The sequence below is a fragment of the Phaenicophaeus curvirostris genome, chromosome 5, assembly GCF_032191515.1.
Source record: "Phaenicophaeus curvirostris isolate KB17595 chromosome 5, BPBGC_Pcur_1.0, whole genome shotgun sequence".
Lineage (NCBI taxonomy): Eukaryota > Metazoa > Chordata > Aves > Cuculiformes > Cuculidae > Phaenicophaeus > Phaenicophaeus curvirostris.
The window spans coordinates 67,341,885-67,359,566 of record NC_091396.1 but is presented as its reverse complement, the minus strand read 5'-3'; the positions used below and the strand labels follow the sequence as shown (position 1 = coordinate 67,359,566).

Genomic DNA, 17,682 nt, shown 5'->3' with positions numbered 1-17,682 from the left:
GGATGGATTACAAACCAACTTGAAAAACTGAATTAAGGACATCGGGATCTTCCTTTTAAAACACAAGCACATTTTTAGGCTCCTTGGGGAAGGAAAAGTTGTTCAAATGGGCTCTTGCGAGCAGAATCCTTCAGATAAAAAGGAGTAGAAGTATGTAGGGGGAATTCTTCCTCCTTTTGGTTTAAGAAAAAGCAGTAAAATGGAAAATCAAACCCTCACATAGCTTACAGAGAAAGGAAAAAACCTTATGAGTTTGCTGCAGGCTACATCTTTGCAGTGACTTAATGGCACTACAATCTACATAGTGTAGCATTAGCCTTAAGAAACTCTTGACTATTTGCATGCATATTAGAATCCAATAAGAGCTTAATAAGTGCATATATATGACAGAGGAAACATCTTATTGCATAGTTAAGGCTACAAAAAAAACATCGAGGGAGGCAAAGTCTCAAGTTAATTACCATTACAATGCAATCAAGTACAGCAGTCATAGCTGAAAACCTTTTCTATTAAGACCGCTAGGCTCAACCTTGTCTCTGCAGGTCAGCTCCAGTACAGATAACCTTTCCAGCAGACAAATACATGTAAAATTGGCTCATCTAATTAAAAGCTCAGGGAGGTGTAGAAAAATACCAGCACACTGAGGCTGAGCAAATCACAGAGTACCCCCTCCAGCTGGATGAAGCTACAATATGTGGCTGCTGTTTGTTCTGGAAGGAAACTGAGTCACTTACCATTTCAATAGGTTAATCAATTGACAATTAAACGAAGAAATTGGTTAACTCTGCAACAATTAACATGACACTCTATTAAGTACACTTTCTAATTGCCACAGCTGCAAGTGAAAATTAACGTCTGTGTCAAAGGGGCTGGACGAGGTTGTGCTGTTTCTGGGGGAGGTAAGGTAATAAAAGTAGCTTTAAAAGCTTAGTGTTCAGTTTAGACCCTTAAGCACGGTAAGAAAAAGGTAAAGCATGGAGCTCCATGGTTGTCTATGGAGAGTCTCACGTATTTTGTGTGTGTGTGTGTATATATATATACACAGGTGTACTAATACACACTCGTAAATTTGGGTGTGTAGATGCATTTACCTAGTATAATGTATATCCCTTTAAATAAACATTTAGAATTAATTTTAAGTTTCTTTGAGTGTTAAAATTCTATAATACACATACATAGTATGTATGTGATTAAAGGAATAGGTGGAGAGACACATAATTACACACACACAAAGGATAAGAAGGAAAGAAAGGAAACCAAATGGTCCAATGCATCTAGAGTTGGTACTTTGATGTTTATTTAGAAGGGTTCTGTGGTAAAGAAATACTTAGTTGTTGATGTCTGGCCAGGAATCGGAGCAGACACCACTGAAGTTGGTGGAAACATCGTCTTTGCTTTTCTTAGGACAGATAGGTTTGTTTTATAGCAAAAGGCACTGAGCCACTGTTCTGCAGATTCAGCTCCCAGCTCCTCTGTGCAGCTCCTGGATGCTTTGCCAGAAGTGTAAGTAGAGTATAAAATACGTGTGCCTTCTCAGGGACAGTGCTCCTTGCTGGTCTTACAGATTATATGTTCAGCGTGGACATTCAGCAGGGCAGGGCAGTTCGTGATGGTAACTGCAGTGGTCATTACGCACAGTTCTCAGGTTGTTTCTCAGTATGAATAATTACTGGATTCTTCCTTTGGTTGCCATTAATCACTGTTCATTCACACAGAAAAACAAGTAGTCCCAAAGTCCACCAGAGATCTTCCAGTCAAAACACAGATATCCAGGATCTAGAGAAGTAGCAGAGAAATTGGACAACAAGCCCCATCCTCATTTAGGTGATTTCTCTGGTGCTCACAAATCTGCAGGAATGAAGTTGCTTCTGGATGTTTAGGGAATTTTGCTTTCTTGTGGATCCAGTGTTATGATGGACCACCTACTGTATCACACGTAGGTGGTGGAGGACAGGAGCGTGGCACATCCTTGCGTTTTACTGCTGTTTTCTATCCTCTTTCTGTGGGTCGGTAGGATGAAAGGTGTCACTCAAACAAAGTCAGCCAGCTTATGCTGGCAATAAACTGTTTCCTACAAGGAACTATTTGGGTGCCTATACAGGACCCCAATACAAGAAGCCCTACAGAGACTTTCCAGAGTGAATTCTATTACTTTTGAGCTCTGCTGTCAAAGAAAAATCTATAAATCCTTAAAGCTAATAGTGCTATAATAGTAATTATGTGGTGGTTGGGGTTTTTTTGACCAAAAAACCCAGGGAAAGACAAAAGGTTACATCAGTAGCTGTTGTTCTGGCACCAAATCATGAGACTTACAGATTTCTGCAATAAGATGAATTAAGCTAAAAGCCCTATTAAGCAGTATTGCACATCTGCTATGTTTTTTAATTCCATATGTGCCCTTGCTGTATGAACATGGTTATTTTTAAACATTTTGTTTGGCCAATTGATAAAATTAAGCATTAAAATTTTAACTCAGCCTGAATTCTTGACAGGCTGGGGAACTCCTTCCAGTTTGGCTTTCCAGAAACCCGTATCTGATGGTAGGATTGAATTTTGCTAGGAGAGCCTATTAGCTGCTTCATTTCCCAGTGATGGAGAATTTAGATTTGTAGCAGACAGAAAAGCCAAAGGGATGGTGTCTGGTTTTTCCTCCACGAACAGAGTCTGTTGCGGCAGCGGGGAAGACAACAAGGTCTGCCAGGCTTCACCGTCCAACCTTGGGGTACCTGCAGCCGCGGGAGATGACTCCATGGGAAACAGCGTGGATGTCTGATGTGCGCTGAGATGTGTCACTTGAAGGGTCTGCTTGGCTGGCAGCTAACCAGAGAGCCCAGCAGTGCTGGTGGCAGTGGTTCAGGCTAAATAAATATTGAGGAACGAGAGATCAGGGTGAAATCCCGGCTCGGAGGAGTCTGCTGTTGGCTTTGCTGGGCCAGCAACCCTCTGTGGAAAAAACCCTTTCTCCTCACAGAAAAATGCTGAGCAGACTGTGCAGATCCTTGATGCAACACCTGGAAAAGCAGGAAAACCAAGAGCTTTCCCCCTTTTTACAGTAGAAGAGTTTCTGCTGTCACCCCTGCCCTAGTTGAGAGGAGGTTTGTCCATGAGTGTAGTGGGTGTCGTTGAACATATACATCTAATTGCAGCTGCTTTCATTCTAATTATAGCTCCGTTTGGTTAGGATTTTCCTCCAATCCCTCATTTCCCCTAAAGCAAACACCAGAGCACCAGAGTTGTAACCCCAGTGGGGACATTTATTAATAACCCCCTTGGCAAATAGGGAAAAAAATCATTACACTGTATTAGGCGCTAAAATATTTTCCCACTGCAAAGGCTAATTGATAAAACCAAGCAGGCATTATGGGGCAATTAATGTTAAGATGAAAATAAACACGAGAGCAAAACAAAAACAGACTGACAGAGAAGTATATTTTTCTGGCTTCAAGGCATTTTTTGTGAGTTGGAAAAGAGTTGCTGGTAAATGATATGAGATAACCTGCCTCCACAGGTTATTTATCTCAAGCGGGGCTTGGAAGGAAGGATTCTTGCACACTTCTTCCAGTGAAAGTGGGTACAACTGTTAAGGAGTTTTACGTGTCTTTCAAAAAACACCTTCTATTTTGAAGTTTTCTATCAACTTTTCCTCTCCTGTGGCTAGGATTGGCTTTTCCCCTTCTCCCCAGAACAGCTCCAAATCCACCATAGAAGTAGACCAACATAACCTAAATGAGTTTGCAGCCCCACAACAAAATCCATAATGTTGTGATTTTAGATAATTATCTAACTCGAAAGGGAAAAAGAGAAAAATGATGATTTATCAACTGAACTATTCCCTGCTTTGGATCTAAGATTTGTATGAAGGCCCTAGTGAGGGAGGATGTTCAGGGAAAAACAAAATCTGTGCTTATTCTGGAGGGATTGTATTTTTGTTTGATATTTGTACAGCATCAAACACCTTCAATCTTAACCTATGCCCAGGGCTCCCAGCTGGTAGCTGCTAGTACAAACCAAACAGTGAATGACCAGTAAGTCCAGTCCAGACACACAGTCCGTGCACTAACTCAGCTGGATGGGGAAGGAGATAATGAAGACACAGACAAACAAGACTCTTCCTACCTGATATTTTATTCATTCATCAAACAATATTATCTATTCCTGTCTATGCAGGCAGGGGGAATTCTGCGGGGCTGATTAAAAGCAAGCAGATGCGATAAAGCAAAATAAATACTTTGCTAACTAGAAGTTTTTACTTTCATTAGATTTGTAAATTTTGACTTATTTTAAGTAAGTCAGGCTCTCTAGCAGCTGAGAGTGCTGTGCAAGTCCTGTCTAAAGAGGTGGTGGATGCTAGGAATCGTTCATTTTTTCCTTACCTGTCTGAGGTTAAAAAAAGTCATAATACCATAATTTTTAAAAAGTAATAAAAAAGTCTGGATGCAACCTATCCCTATTTGAAAATTGCACATAGACTGACAGACAGGACTTGTCTGTCACAAGCCAGGGGGTTTAGGTGTTTCTTGGGAAAATTCCTCCCATGTCTACCGGGACAAGCCATGTCATCTTCTAGCATTAGAAGGACTCCAGTGGGTATTGTGGGTCAGCAATGTGTGTTGTTGTGCTGCCAAGAAAGTCCTGAGGGACTTGTCAGTTGCTGCATTGAAGGTGGGGCAGGACCTTTTAACCAGGCACTTCTTGACCTTTAATGAGCAGCTGGCCATTCATGGAGTAAGCAGCCTGAAGGTAAAGAGCTGTTAAAAGGAGGTCCATTTTTAACAGGCTGTGTTCAGAAGGGGATGGGGGTGTCCTCAAGCTGCCTAAGGGCGCACACATCTGCCCATTTACCTGTAACCCAGCTGAGATTTTGCTTTGCTTCCTATCACATGTCAGGGGCAGTGGTTCATGGTGGGTTGTCATCTGAAGATTTTGAGATGTGTAGTTGCTCACCATCCTTTCATTCACCTTTCTCGTAGGGGCTGTGGGAGTCTTGTCCCTCTTTGAACATCTGGACTGGTGGGCACAGCTGCATTCGCTGAGGAGGCCACATGGTGAACCAGGAGCAAAGCTGGAAGTGGGATTCAAATCTTCTTCACTCCAGATGTTCTGGTCCAGCACTGAGGGCATGTCATGGCAACAGCTCGTCCCAACTCTGCTTGCTTTGGAAGAGAGTTTGGAAGTTTCCCAGGTCCTTGTTGTTCATTTTGCAGACTCCAGTCATCACTTACACAGAGATCAGCTTGTGGGTGAGTGTTAAAAGAGACTCCTGGTGTTTTTGATGGTATCTGCTGGACTCTCTTGTTGTGTGGCCTCAGATACTCTGAGTCTTCAGGGAATGGGATATAGCAAGTGTCAGAACAAGGTGGGACGAAAGGAAAAGCTGAACATGGATATTCCTCCTACCAAATCCCTGGCAAATTTGACATCCCAGAGTGTTCAGCCTAGATTCAGAGTGTAAAGAACTAAGGATCAAGGACTAGAGATTTTCCTTGGTTCAGACATCTACAGCTTGCATGGGGTCTTATCTCATATGGCTTGGAAAAACTGAAACTAAACCAAGCATTTCAGAAAATAATTGTCCAAAGATCTTTACCAGTGTTAAAAAAAAGCAAGAAACCAAATGGGAATCTTTTGCATCAGGGAAGGGAGACAGTGGAAACAGAGCAGGGACCTGCTGGGTGTTTCCAGGTGTTGGGGAGCAACAGCTTGTCCCTGGAGGACCCCTCAGCCTCCAGCAAGCAGGGAGCTCTGCTCCTGGCTGGGTGTGCCAGTCCCACTGCACTGCTCCTGGGCTACCACCCTCCCCAAAAAGCAGAGAAAGGACAAGATTCTATGAAAGCCCTCTAATACTGACTGAGCTTGGAGCCACATCAACGTAGCTTTGCTCCTCCTAGACCTCAGATTAGTGCCAGCATGCATTTCTCTGCACCTTACCACCAGCTTAGAACCATGTTCTGGCCTCTGGGGTCAGGTGCCTGTCTTGTCAAACTGACCCACCACATCTTGCAGGAGCCCTAGAGTAAGAATTGCACAGTTAAGCTTAGTCTTAATTCCCCTTCCATGCTCATTGATCCATTTAGATACAGCCTTTTGATCACAAGATTCTATTCCCACTCTTTCCTTCTCTTTTCTGACTCCCAAGAGCTCCTATCAATGCTAATTACTCATCCATTGTCTTTCTTTTCCTTTTCCTTGTACATCTGCAGTGCTATGGCTTGTATGCTGTCCTTCACTGTTGCTCAGCCCTCTTGACTCAAATATGTGCGCTTTCTCCCCCTCTTCTGCCTGGGACGTTCAACAAGACCTAGAAGGAGTAATTGCACAGAAAACCCTCATGATCTGCTGCCGCTTTTTCTGCACGGGAGTAGAGCTTTGAATAACCCTCCCAACACTGCCTGTGATAAAGGCAGCACACTTCCCAGGTCACAGCTCTTGTTCAGACCTCCATCACTTGAGCTCCAGACAGTGACCAGTGTGGTCGAGGGAAAGCCATACATTTCTTAGACAGTTTCTCCTGTAGCTTTACACCTAGTGCTCGGTTAGGACTCGCACCTTAACACTTGTTGCTTTCTACTGAGAGCTTTCTGCAATTTTTTTCCCTTCCCAGTTTATGGCCCATCTGCCCATACTTTCTGTTCCCACGTGGGACGCTTCTCCAGGCTGCATCTTGAGGAGACAGGCATTTCCATCCAAGTGCTTTTCTACCACCCCTGAGAACCTTCAGCCTTTCCTCCCACTATAACAATGAACCTGTCTCACTTTCACTTGTGTGGGACATTCCTCGGTGCCTGCAGGGAGCTTTTGAATCAACAATAACACAAGCCCAAGACTGAGAACTCACCCCTTGCACGAGCACAGGAAACTAAATCTGAAGATAAGAAAACCCTTTTGCCATGAAGGGGATTGACCGCTGGATCCAGTTGCCCAAAGAAGCTGCGGAGACTCTGTCCATGAAGATATTAAAAAACATTCTGGACACGGTCTTGGGCAAGCGGTTGTATCTATCCCTGCCTGAGCTGCTTTCAGGCAATCCTGCCAATCTCAACATTCCTGTGATCTTATGAACCTCAGTCCTTGGATATTTTTTACTTCCTTCCAGACTTTGCAGCCACTCAATTCTCTCTCCTTGCTTCTTCTCGCCACTTTCTCCCACTCCTGGATTTCTGTTTCATTTGGCTCCTTCTGGAAACTCTGCCCCTCCTCTTTCTTCTCCACTTCTGGCCTTCTGCTACTTTCTGGCCTCTGGGACATCAATTTGGCTTCACTTGTGCTGCCTATTTTCTTTTTCTGTGATCTTCCCAGCTCTGGTGTACATCAGGGCAAAGTACAGAAGATCTAAATGACACCAAGAAAACATATGCATTATCACAACCATAATTTATTGTGTAGAAATGGTGCTAAATAGTTAATATAATACATAACAGTCACAGTTGGACTCCCCAAAGGCATTTGCTTTCAAAATCAATGACCAATACATACTCTAATGTGATAGATATGTGCTATTATATCAATGTGCAAGCAGTGGAGTTTCAGGGCAGTGACTGATGCTCCCTTGCTCCATGTCTGAGCTCATCCCCTCTGGTCCTGGACATCATGGGAGCACCGTGGTGGTGCAAAATCACCTTTGCCACAAGTCGAGGTGCCCTGATGAGGGATGAGGACAGGATGAGGGCACCCACGTTTCATCTGGCCATCTCTGAATACGGAGGTGGGGTATTTGTGCTGCTCAGTTTGTGCCTGGGACCTGAACCAAGAACCACTTACAGATGCTAATAAAAGCGGATGAGTGTATTTAGCCAAGCTATTAGTATTTTGGGGTGATTCTGTGCTGCCTTATCACCTCAAAAAGAGGCAGACTGCTTAAAATCCTCAATATTTAGAAAAGCTTGTTTCCTCTCTCCTGCTCTATGTTATTGGTGTGGGATATTCTCTTCTTAAGCACACTGCAATAATATTAGATAATTACTTAGCTCATTTTTCTATACAGGTTTTGGTAATTCATAATTGTCTCCGAGCTGAGAAAATGTTTCCTTTAAGAAGGTTAAACAAAGAGTTTATTGACATTAGTGAAGATTGGTTAAAGAAAACATTATTAAATAAAAGGAGCTTTATTTAAACACTAAATTAATCATTTAAAGGCAAATTAGAGGTCGTAACTCCTCCTAAATAAATAATGTTAAACAATAATTAGATATCCATTTTAGATTACAGGCAAGCACTTGGGATCAGTGGGCTGAAAAACAAGTTTCTTCTCATCTCTTCAAATTTGTTCAATATACATAATTAAAGCGAATCACTGCCCCGTTTAAATTTTCCATTCCAAGATTAAAAAAAGATTCCATTTGTAACTGTGTGTCATATTCGCCATTAGATGATAAAACATCTTTAAAGCTTCACTTTCATATAAACAGAAGAAAAGATGAGAGCATCCAGACAGATCCCCGGCAGTGGAAATCGATTCTCCTAAGCTACTGGTTACAGTTATCAATCTTATCAAACAGGCTGATGCATGAGTGCCCTCAGCCACTTTGATTTGTATGATCTCTCTTTGCCAGAGTTAACCTTTCCGACGTTATATCATGTGCAATATGCACTATCTGGGCTATAATTACACTCCCTTTCATTAGTGCCCTTAGTCATCTCTTAAATGTGAGATAAAATTAAATAAACTATCCTCCTTTCTCATTTCATTACTTTTTATTTTATTTTATTTTTCTTTAGAGTCTGAGTAGTTTCACTTGCAGTTTCCTACAAATATGAGCCAACCTCTCCCTTCTCATCACCTTTCAAAGAGGGATTCAGGACAAGGAGTCACAAACCCAACACCTCGCTACCGCTGGGTTTGCATTAGGCCTCCTCCAACTGACCATGGCTCTTGAGTGTTGACAGGAACCACACCACCATCCTTCAGACCCTTGCACAGGCTTCGCTAACCCCGGTGCCAACCTCCTTAATAAAAAGCACTGGGAATTTTTGTCTGCCGTGATGTAAAGGGGTTAGATTAATGAAATCTGACGTTAGTGCTGATAAATAATGACACCACTGAAAGCAACCTCGCGGGTGGATGGCGACATCAAAAAGCACGGCAGATTTCACTCTATATTTAGGGCTTGTCCTGTAATGAAGCAGAGATGGCGAGCGGGGTTTTTTGCACTGAGTTGCTGCTTTGCTCCTATGTTTGCTACGTTAGATTTTTAGGCTGATATCAACAGCGGAACGTGCGACTGAAATGATGCTGTGCCATAGACGTCGTGCTTGGCGTGGGGAAATATTGCATGGCTAATTGTCATCCGTAATTGCACACCCCCCATTAGCTTTGGCTACAGTTGTTTTCCACACCTCTGTGTGGCACACAGGCTCCTGTTCATTCATTTTTCATCACGAGGACTAAGGTGAATGTAACTTTGAATTACGCTAGGATATATATTTCACCCATTTTCTTGCTGCTTCGTTTTTTTTTATTTTAAAATGGAAATGGCTGATGTTAGAGATATTTTTAACCCCTGTGTACATCGTCTCATGCCTTACACTGATCTTCAGGGTGCACAACAGCAGTAGGGATTGCAGATTTCATTTAATTCCATGTTCTAGGAAGAATAACCTCTTGGGGAAAAGTTGTTTTGTACAACCCCGATATCTCTCATTAGCTAGCGAACACAAAGGAATGAAACAGGACTTTTCTGATTATTTTAGTGTTTTTTCCCCCCCTTAACTACTGAATTTACACACAAAAAGAAAGGCACTTTGTATTTAAGGTTAATCAAGTTTCAGTACAATTTTTTACAAACTGGAATCACACTAATCTTTTTTTTCTTGCTCTAATGTGTGGCTGTTGAAATCCTTAGCTGTGATAAATTAAGCTACTTATTAATCTAATTATCGTACATTCATCCTAGAAACTTTCATGTGACTTGAAAAGGCTATTCAACCTTTTCCCTCCCCTCCTAGAAAGGGCTCAACCTTGCACCAATTAAGATCATTCTGAAGTAATGCTTTAAAAAAGCTTTCTTTAATCACCCAGTGGAACATGGGCTGATGGTAAGCAAACTAAAAGCTGTGAGAAAAGTTTACCTTACCTTTAAGTCTGAACACTTTGAGTTGGAAGAGGAAGGTACTCCTCTCTTCCTCGACTTCTTTCCTCTCCTAAAATCCATGAAACCATTTAGCAAGAAAAGTTGTTAGTGAAATTGCTGCCACTTCTCTGAGCGCAGCAAAGGGTAAAATGAGAAGATGTACATGAACAAAACCCATGAAGACTAATTCAGTATTGGAATAATAGGAACTTTTTGACTCCCAGAGTATATATTAACCATTTGGATTTTATAGGTATTGTTTTGTTTTAATGCCTTATCTATCGATACGAAAACATCCTGACACCAAAGCATCCAGAGGATTAGAAAAGAAGAAAAGAAAACCCCAAGAATAGAAAAGAAATAGGTTGCAAGTGTATCCTATCTTAAACATCCATTCATTGCCAAACGGTTTTGTTACTTTTTCTTAATAACCGCATAAATGGAGCTATTTTATATTCAAATTAAACTAGGTATTAATTTGAATGCAAAGCAGCTCAGTTTGTGCCGTTTCAATGACAGGTTTACCCCCAGACAGAATTTATGAACAGCCCGATGTGGGGGAAGTCCGCTTCTGCTCCTCACCCCCTCTCCGTGCCTAGCAAACTTGCTAACTGTGAATAGTTTTTGAAGTGAAGATTAAAAGAGTGGAATTATAAAGTATAATTACATTTTATTGAAACTCTAGAAATCTGAAAAAAATTCAGCAGGAAACTTTTAGTGAAACATGATGTGTTGTCATTATCATTAAAAGATAAAAGTTCCATACTGTTTTTATCTGTTTATTTGGAAGAAATCCAGCCTTTGCAGTTACGCAGGAAACAAAAAACTGGAATGCAGGAGTAATTATTAAAACTGTGTGATTTGTTATCTCAGCTACTGTCTTTCCAAATGGTAATGCGATATCAGCAGCTGCAGACGGTCGCTGATTTCCTCTATTAGTAAACAAGTGCTTTGGAGACCTGTGTGAGGCACTTTAAGCCCACTACTCCCCGAAGTGCTGTCAGGCTTAACTACTAATCCATGGTATTTCAGAGCACTGGAAATTCATCTTTATAAAACCTGAACAAAAAAGGGAAAAAGCCTGGAGGGCAGGAGCTCCCTCTGGTGAGACAAATGACATGTTCATTTATTAATGAAACAATAACCCTGGAAAGAGGATCAAAGCACATTCCATCCTCACTTTACAATCCCCAATTTTCTCAGGCCATACCATTTAATTGAGCCATGACAATGGAATACTTAATTGTTGTGTTAAAGTTTGAAGGAGCGACTTCTTCAGAATCAATGTTCATTTCTGGATTATGACAGTATAATGTTGCCAGCTTGTAGCTGCTGGAATTTTATTTACTCTCTTTCTTTTAAGCAGATAGAGACAGAAAGAGCTCATTTTATTCTTTTACCAAAGGCCTCTTATCCCTACTTATAAGTAGGGATATGTGTACCTGTACTGTAGGAAAAACCCTGCTGCTGGCCCGCTGCCACACCGAGGTTGTGCCCAGAGGGACATGGCCGGGGGTGACTTCAGCTGTAGAAGGAGAAAAGAAGGGGTGCAGCACCTAGGGAAGGTGAAAGAAACCAGCTTTGTGTCTAAGATTAAAGAAAAAGCTCAAATACGGAGCTGGTCTTGCTGCGTCCTCTTTGCTTCAGGTGTAACATCTCATTGCCAAAATGCAGGTAGTATTTTGATTTCAGTAGCTCTGCTTTCAGGAGAAGGCGTAGGCAAGTTTGGATTGCACGTGCAAAACATGAGCGCTTCTATCTTATTGATGGTTTGGCCTCTTGACTCCCGTTTGAAAATGTCTTTAAGCACATGCACATGGCTCTGTAAGCACCAGAGAGGTCCCAGAGCTCTCCACGGGATCCTCCAGCACTTGAAACCCTGCTTGTACATCACCACTTTCCTGAATCTGAGCCATCTTGCTTCTTGAATCCAGTATTATTTCAGTGCCCTCCTTCATTTCAGAAGTCTAGGTGCAGATTACATTGCAAGCCTGCCCACCTTGCTTTGTCTACTTTATTTTCTTTCGGTACGGGAATGCTTGAAGGGCTTTTGAACCTCACCCTGATGTCAGATAAGGTGATGGAGGACCTCCTAGCTCTTTTCTGGGAGTTCACATTGTTCTCCATCAAAGTCTGGAGGCAAAAGGGCCATCCTCCCGGTTTTGTGCCACACTACTGCTTCTACCCCCAATATTTTGATATAATAATATATATTTATCAATATATTATATTGATACAATATATTGTATTGATACAACATATTATATTGATATATTATATTATTTACAATAATATAATAATATAATAATATAATATAGTAACTGACCCAAATAAAAACCAGGTTTCCAATAAGAGCGGTATAAGTTTTGAAAAGAATGCATTTGCCACATCCAAGTGTCCTTTCCCTAACACCTGCTCTAATCAAAATTCTTATTGGTGACTCATTTTATATAACTGAAATTTACTGACTCAGTTTCCAGTAGTGATTGACTACATTCTTTTCTCTTAATCTGATTTTAACTTAAATATCTTTTCTTAGGTGCCTGTAAAAAAGCAGCTAGAAGGGCTATCATGCACAAGTGTCTGCTACCTTTAAATTAATACATTATGGTTTATTAATTCTTCTTATGACACGCATTATAATACACTTGCATGTACATAGCACCTATCAGAACCCTGAGGCACTTACAAACATTAACTAAGCCTTACAATCTTCTTACTTTGGGTAAACAGGGACAGAGGGAGGTTAAGTCTGTCATCCTGACAGCTCTGTGAAGAGCTGGGCACAGAACCACCACATCCTGACACGTCGTACGCTCTAGGGAGATCACGCTCCCCATAGGATGGTTTAGTGGTCCCCATTCCTCCATATGCCGTGGAGAAGTTTGGTGGGATGGGGAAGATGGGTCAGGATCTCAAAGGGGTCACAGCTGAATTACCTCTACTTACGCATATTTCCCCTCCATCCTCATCTGACTCAAGCTACAGGCTAAGTATAGGCTCTGCAAGAAGTGAGTAAACCACCCACCAGGAAGGTGCTTGAGTCACCTTCCGTGGAGGTGTTTAAGGGACGGGTGGATGAGACGCTGAGGGACATGGTTTAGTGTTTAATAGGAATGGTGATTCTATGATTCTATGAAACCCTGATAGCTCAGCAGAAGAACAAATCACTCTTAAGACCAGTTTGAAGGGGCTAACAGGGAAAGTTAGAGCTGTTGAGAAATCCATCTAAGCAACAGGTCAGTCTTAACTAGTGTAAGTGCAGCCTCAAGAGACAGAAATTTCTGCAGCAGCAAAGACTCGCTCTGTAAGATTTAAGAGAAAATAAGACCTGCCCCCTTTTTCTGTTCTAAACACTAAATGCTGAATTAGAAATGGGGTGGGATGGAGACCCTTTGGGACATGAGATTCATAGTATGCCTGATTCTCTTAAAAGAAATATATCACGCTGTAGGGGAGTAGCCTGAAGAGTCCCTCCATGCAGGTCAGGTGAAGTCCCACTGCATTCCTGAATAGAAATGATCAGACGAAGAAGTCTGAGTAAAGGAATTGTGTAACAAAGCCCAAAGAGACTCTATTTCCCCTCCTCCTCTGCAGTATTACGAGTTCTGTGTGAAAATCCCCTGCCTTCCGGAGGGCACCACATGAAAAGCACAGTGCTATTTCTAATGTGTCTGGGAACTGTGGTCCTTTCATTCCTTTCCTTCTGCACGGATTGCAGCAGGGTCTAGCTGACCCATCCCTTCAGCCCAAATATCAGGATTCCCCAAATACTCCAAGCAATGGAGGTGAGGTGATGGGGACCAAAAGCAATGAGAGCCTCCTAGATCCCTCTGCACAGGCTGGTCCTGAGCACTCTTCTGCCCATGGGGACCTCTCCAGTCTTACCACGCCCCCTTGCACCAACCCCTCCATGTCTGGGGAATCTCCCTCGACCAAAAAAACAAGCCTAGTTTTGCCCAAATAATAAGAGGAAAGACCACCTAGTAAAGAAACATTAAAAGGAATGGTTTTCCATTCCCTTCCTGGGAAGGAGAGTGGCTGGGACAGGAGCAAGGACTGATGTCAAGGGCTCAGAGAGGAGGAGGAGGTGTGTCCAGCAGCATGAGCTGACTCTGTCCATGCCAGCTTGTGTGGGTGAACCTGGCTCCCTCTGCCCTGCTCCTTACCTATTGAATCCCTGGAAATCCGATTACTGATCCAGGCCAGCCGTACGTGCAGCCAAGCAATTACATTGTTTTTCCTCCACTGCAGCTCGGCGGGTTCTGCAGTTGAGGTTTAGAGGAAAACTGAATTTTAAGACAAAAAAAAAAAGCACGCTTGATGATATTAGTCTCATAGAGACAGCTGACAGCACTGGATATTACTATTCTGTTCAGTAGTGATTAAGGGTTCCAGTTGAGACTGGACAATTTATTATGCTTTATTGAGATGTAATAAGAGCTGAGAAATGAAGAGAATAGGCAAAGACACAGCAGAGGTGCTGCGATGCCTGTGCTCCAACTGGGGCGCTGAGGTGTGGGACGAATAAGTCCCTGATTCCACAAGGATGTAGGTCTTGCCCGTGCATTCATGTCAGGGTTTATTCTCCATGCACAAAGTGAAACACGTGGCCAACACCAGCAATGACACTAAAGCAGTTCAACCAAGGTCATAGCATGGAGGAAAGGGGACACGCGGGCTCTAACCGGCGTGTCCCCGTCCTCCCCAGGCTGGACCCTGAGCTTTCTCATCCTGCGATGGGTTTAACGCCGTGACCATTCTGGCAGTGCCTGAGGAGGTTTTGGGGAGCTGGCAAAGGCATAACTTTCCCAGAGATGAAGAGGTCAGCGTTTGGAACTGCAAAGGAAATGTTTTCTCACACAAGTTTGAGATAATAAACTCAACTGAGTTAGCAGACACTGGGAAGAAATATTTAATTATCCTTCTCACCATTATGAGGAACTTCTGCCACTCTTCAGGTTATTATACAGTAAATAACCAGTTTTCTAAAGGACAGAGCTGTTTTAATTATATGACAATGAATGCATAATTATTATGTTTGTTAGGAATGAATCACAAGACAACAGACTTGATATTGCTGCTCTAGTTAGTGCATCTTAATTACTTTTTCATTTATTTTGCATATAAAAGGTATTTGCTAATTGTCTTTGCTGTAAATATGCAAAATATAATTAGTCATTCATAATTCTTTATGTGTTATCTAACTGTACATTTGTTACTGAGGAATGTATATTAAAGTTTGAATATTTAATGGGCTTTTGTGGCATACAATATTTTTGTACAAAGTTTTCAGGAAATATTAGAGACACAATTTCAACCTTCTTTTAACCCGTTTTCCTATGCAAACTAATGTTTCCCATAAAGACTAGATATTGATAAATTAAACCCCCTGGAAATCTATTTCTATTTTCCAAGCGTACAATGTAAATCCACTGCTGATGATACAAAATGCCTCTTGGTCTCAAACTGAAACCAGAGAGATTAGAGCCTGTTAAAAGTATTGCAAGTTGCTCTCCACAGTGAATTTAAACCATGAGTAGAGATGCCCATGCATTCAAATAATTCAGCAGAAACAAATGCATTTATCGTCGCTGTAGGTTCATTGCAGTGAGAGTAATGCCACTTTGCAGAAGAATCCGATGGCAATATATGTTTTCTAGTAGACACTGCTGATCAGAGCAAGGGGTCACCATTCCTGGTTACTGTAAGGCTATTAAGCATCTGTCAAATATTAACATACAGGATTTCAAATCTTAATTTCGCCCATTTAATTTTGACACTTGTTGGATCTCTCTTTTATTTGCGTTGCTTGCTCTGAATTGGAATTGCAGGTCCAGCCTTTCACTGAACCTTTCCTTCTTTATGCCTTCTTTTCTTTCTTTTAAGGCTTAGGCTAGTTTCATCTGCAATTAGCACTCCGTAAGGCCTGCAGTTCCTGGGAATGTTTTACATTGTGATTAGATTCATTACAGAGATTGACTGGTTAAAATGGGCTGTGTGTGTTTGTGGAAGTTGAATTAAAGTCCAGGTCTCAAGAACCTCTGCAGATAATTATACATTATCTGTTCACTCGTCTCAGCGAAACGCTGCCGGTTCATTCTCCTGATGCATGGCACATTCTACATTTTTTCATCTCAAACATTTGATTTAATATCCGGTTGTACTGTTAATCCTATGTCATGACACTCCTATTCACATCTGCTTTTCAACTGAAAGCAGCTTCATATGAAGATAAAGCTAGGTAAAATCTATTCTAAAGGACAGAATAACTTGAATGCAGCTATCATATCGAAAAGAAAACACGCTCCTCCACTCTTCACCCTTTAGACGCTCTGAATACTTTTCTTAATGATGAAGTCAAATAGAATAGCCACTAAGAATACAAGCCATGGATATTTTTTTTTTCCCCTTCAGAAGTAATCCTGCTCTGTAATTCTGTAATTGTTCTTATTTACGTTGGGTAAATCTTTTTCAACTAACGTATATATAAACAGAGTGACAGTAGAGTATAAATTAGAAAAAAACCCCAGCTAACATGCTTCAGTAAATTGTCATATGAATAAATCATACATATCCCTACTTATCAAACAAGTATTTAGAAGCAAATTTAAATAATGCTATTTAATGCTGGCACTTGCATAAAACCCACAACTGTCAGCGACATTTTTTTCGAGCAGTTGACTCCTTGAGCTATAGATTAAAAAACATGCATTTTATGCATCTAGCACAGCACAAGCCCCCCCCCTCCAACTACTCCAAATGATGTTCCGCTTCCACACAGAAGCTATGCAACATTATTTAATCAACTAGGAGCTGAAAACCTCATATTTCACATCGCAGTTTCCAACCTGTAAAGCCTGTACGCTCTTAGAGGGAGGCATATCCTAAATATATTTCCTTTACTGCAAATAAGCTGGACATGGACATGCTATGAAAATACATTGAAACCAATAGAGTATTTTTCTGCCCATTCAAGCTTTCTTAGATTTTTGGAGAAAATGAGAGCAGCTACCCAGTGTGGCAGAGGTCCCTCCTACAATCTACTGCCTATGTCACGAAGGCAAGCGGAACCGTCAACACTGGGGTTAAAATCAATTACGATGTACAATATTATTATAAGAAGCTGTGGAGGAAACCAAATCTTTTGGTACTGAAACTTCATTTTCTCTTCTGCATCAGGCAACTCAAATAGAAAACAAAGTATTGGATTTAGTGGCAGAAAAGATCAGTCTCTTTAACAGAAATTCATGAGGGTAATCAATTGCTTTGAAAAATAATCTTTATTATTAAATGAGTGATGCTGAAGGGATGAACAAGGCATGAAGCCTTGAAGGCAGTTTTGGGGCAGAATTTTAGTCTTTGCATGTTACAGAAGACTTCATGGATGTTTTTTTAAAGAATTCATTTAAAACCCAGTAGGAAACAGGTAGGCTGCACACTTCCCGGGCAGGGAAATGCATCTATTTCTATACTATTTAAATATTGGATCAGTGGGTCAGGATGTTAGCTCAGACTCCCCCCAACTTTTCCACCAGCTCTGCTGAGTAATAATCACGGCCTCACAGGAATATAGCTCAGCATAGTCAGTCAAAATAAATCATAGAGCTTTTTT

At 41.5% G+C, this 17,682-nt stretch overlaps 2 long non-coding RNA genes across 4 annotated transcripts in view; both read left to right on the top strand.

Moving 5' to 3' along the window:
* The window catches only part of LOC138720595 (uncharacterized), a 512,056-nt gene that overhangs the window by 445,681 nt on the left and 48,693 nt on the right, over positions 1-17,682 (top strand). The window lies entirely within an intron of this gene.
* LOC138720592 (uncharacterized) overlaps positions 1-17,682 on the top strand; it is a 95,100-nt gene that overhangs the window by 55,722 nt on the left and 21,696 nt on the right. For all 3 annotated transcript variants that reach the window (XR_011337435.1, XR_011337434.1, XR_011337433.1), the window contains exon 2: positions 4,971-5,240. This is a non-coding gene — a long non-coding RNA (uncharacterized lncRNA). The remainder of the gene's footprint in view (positions 1-4,970; positions 5,241-17,682) is intronic.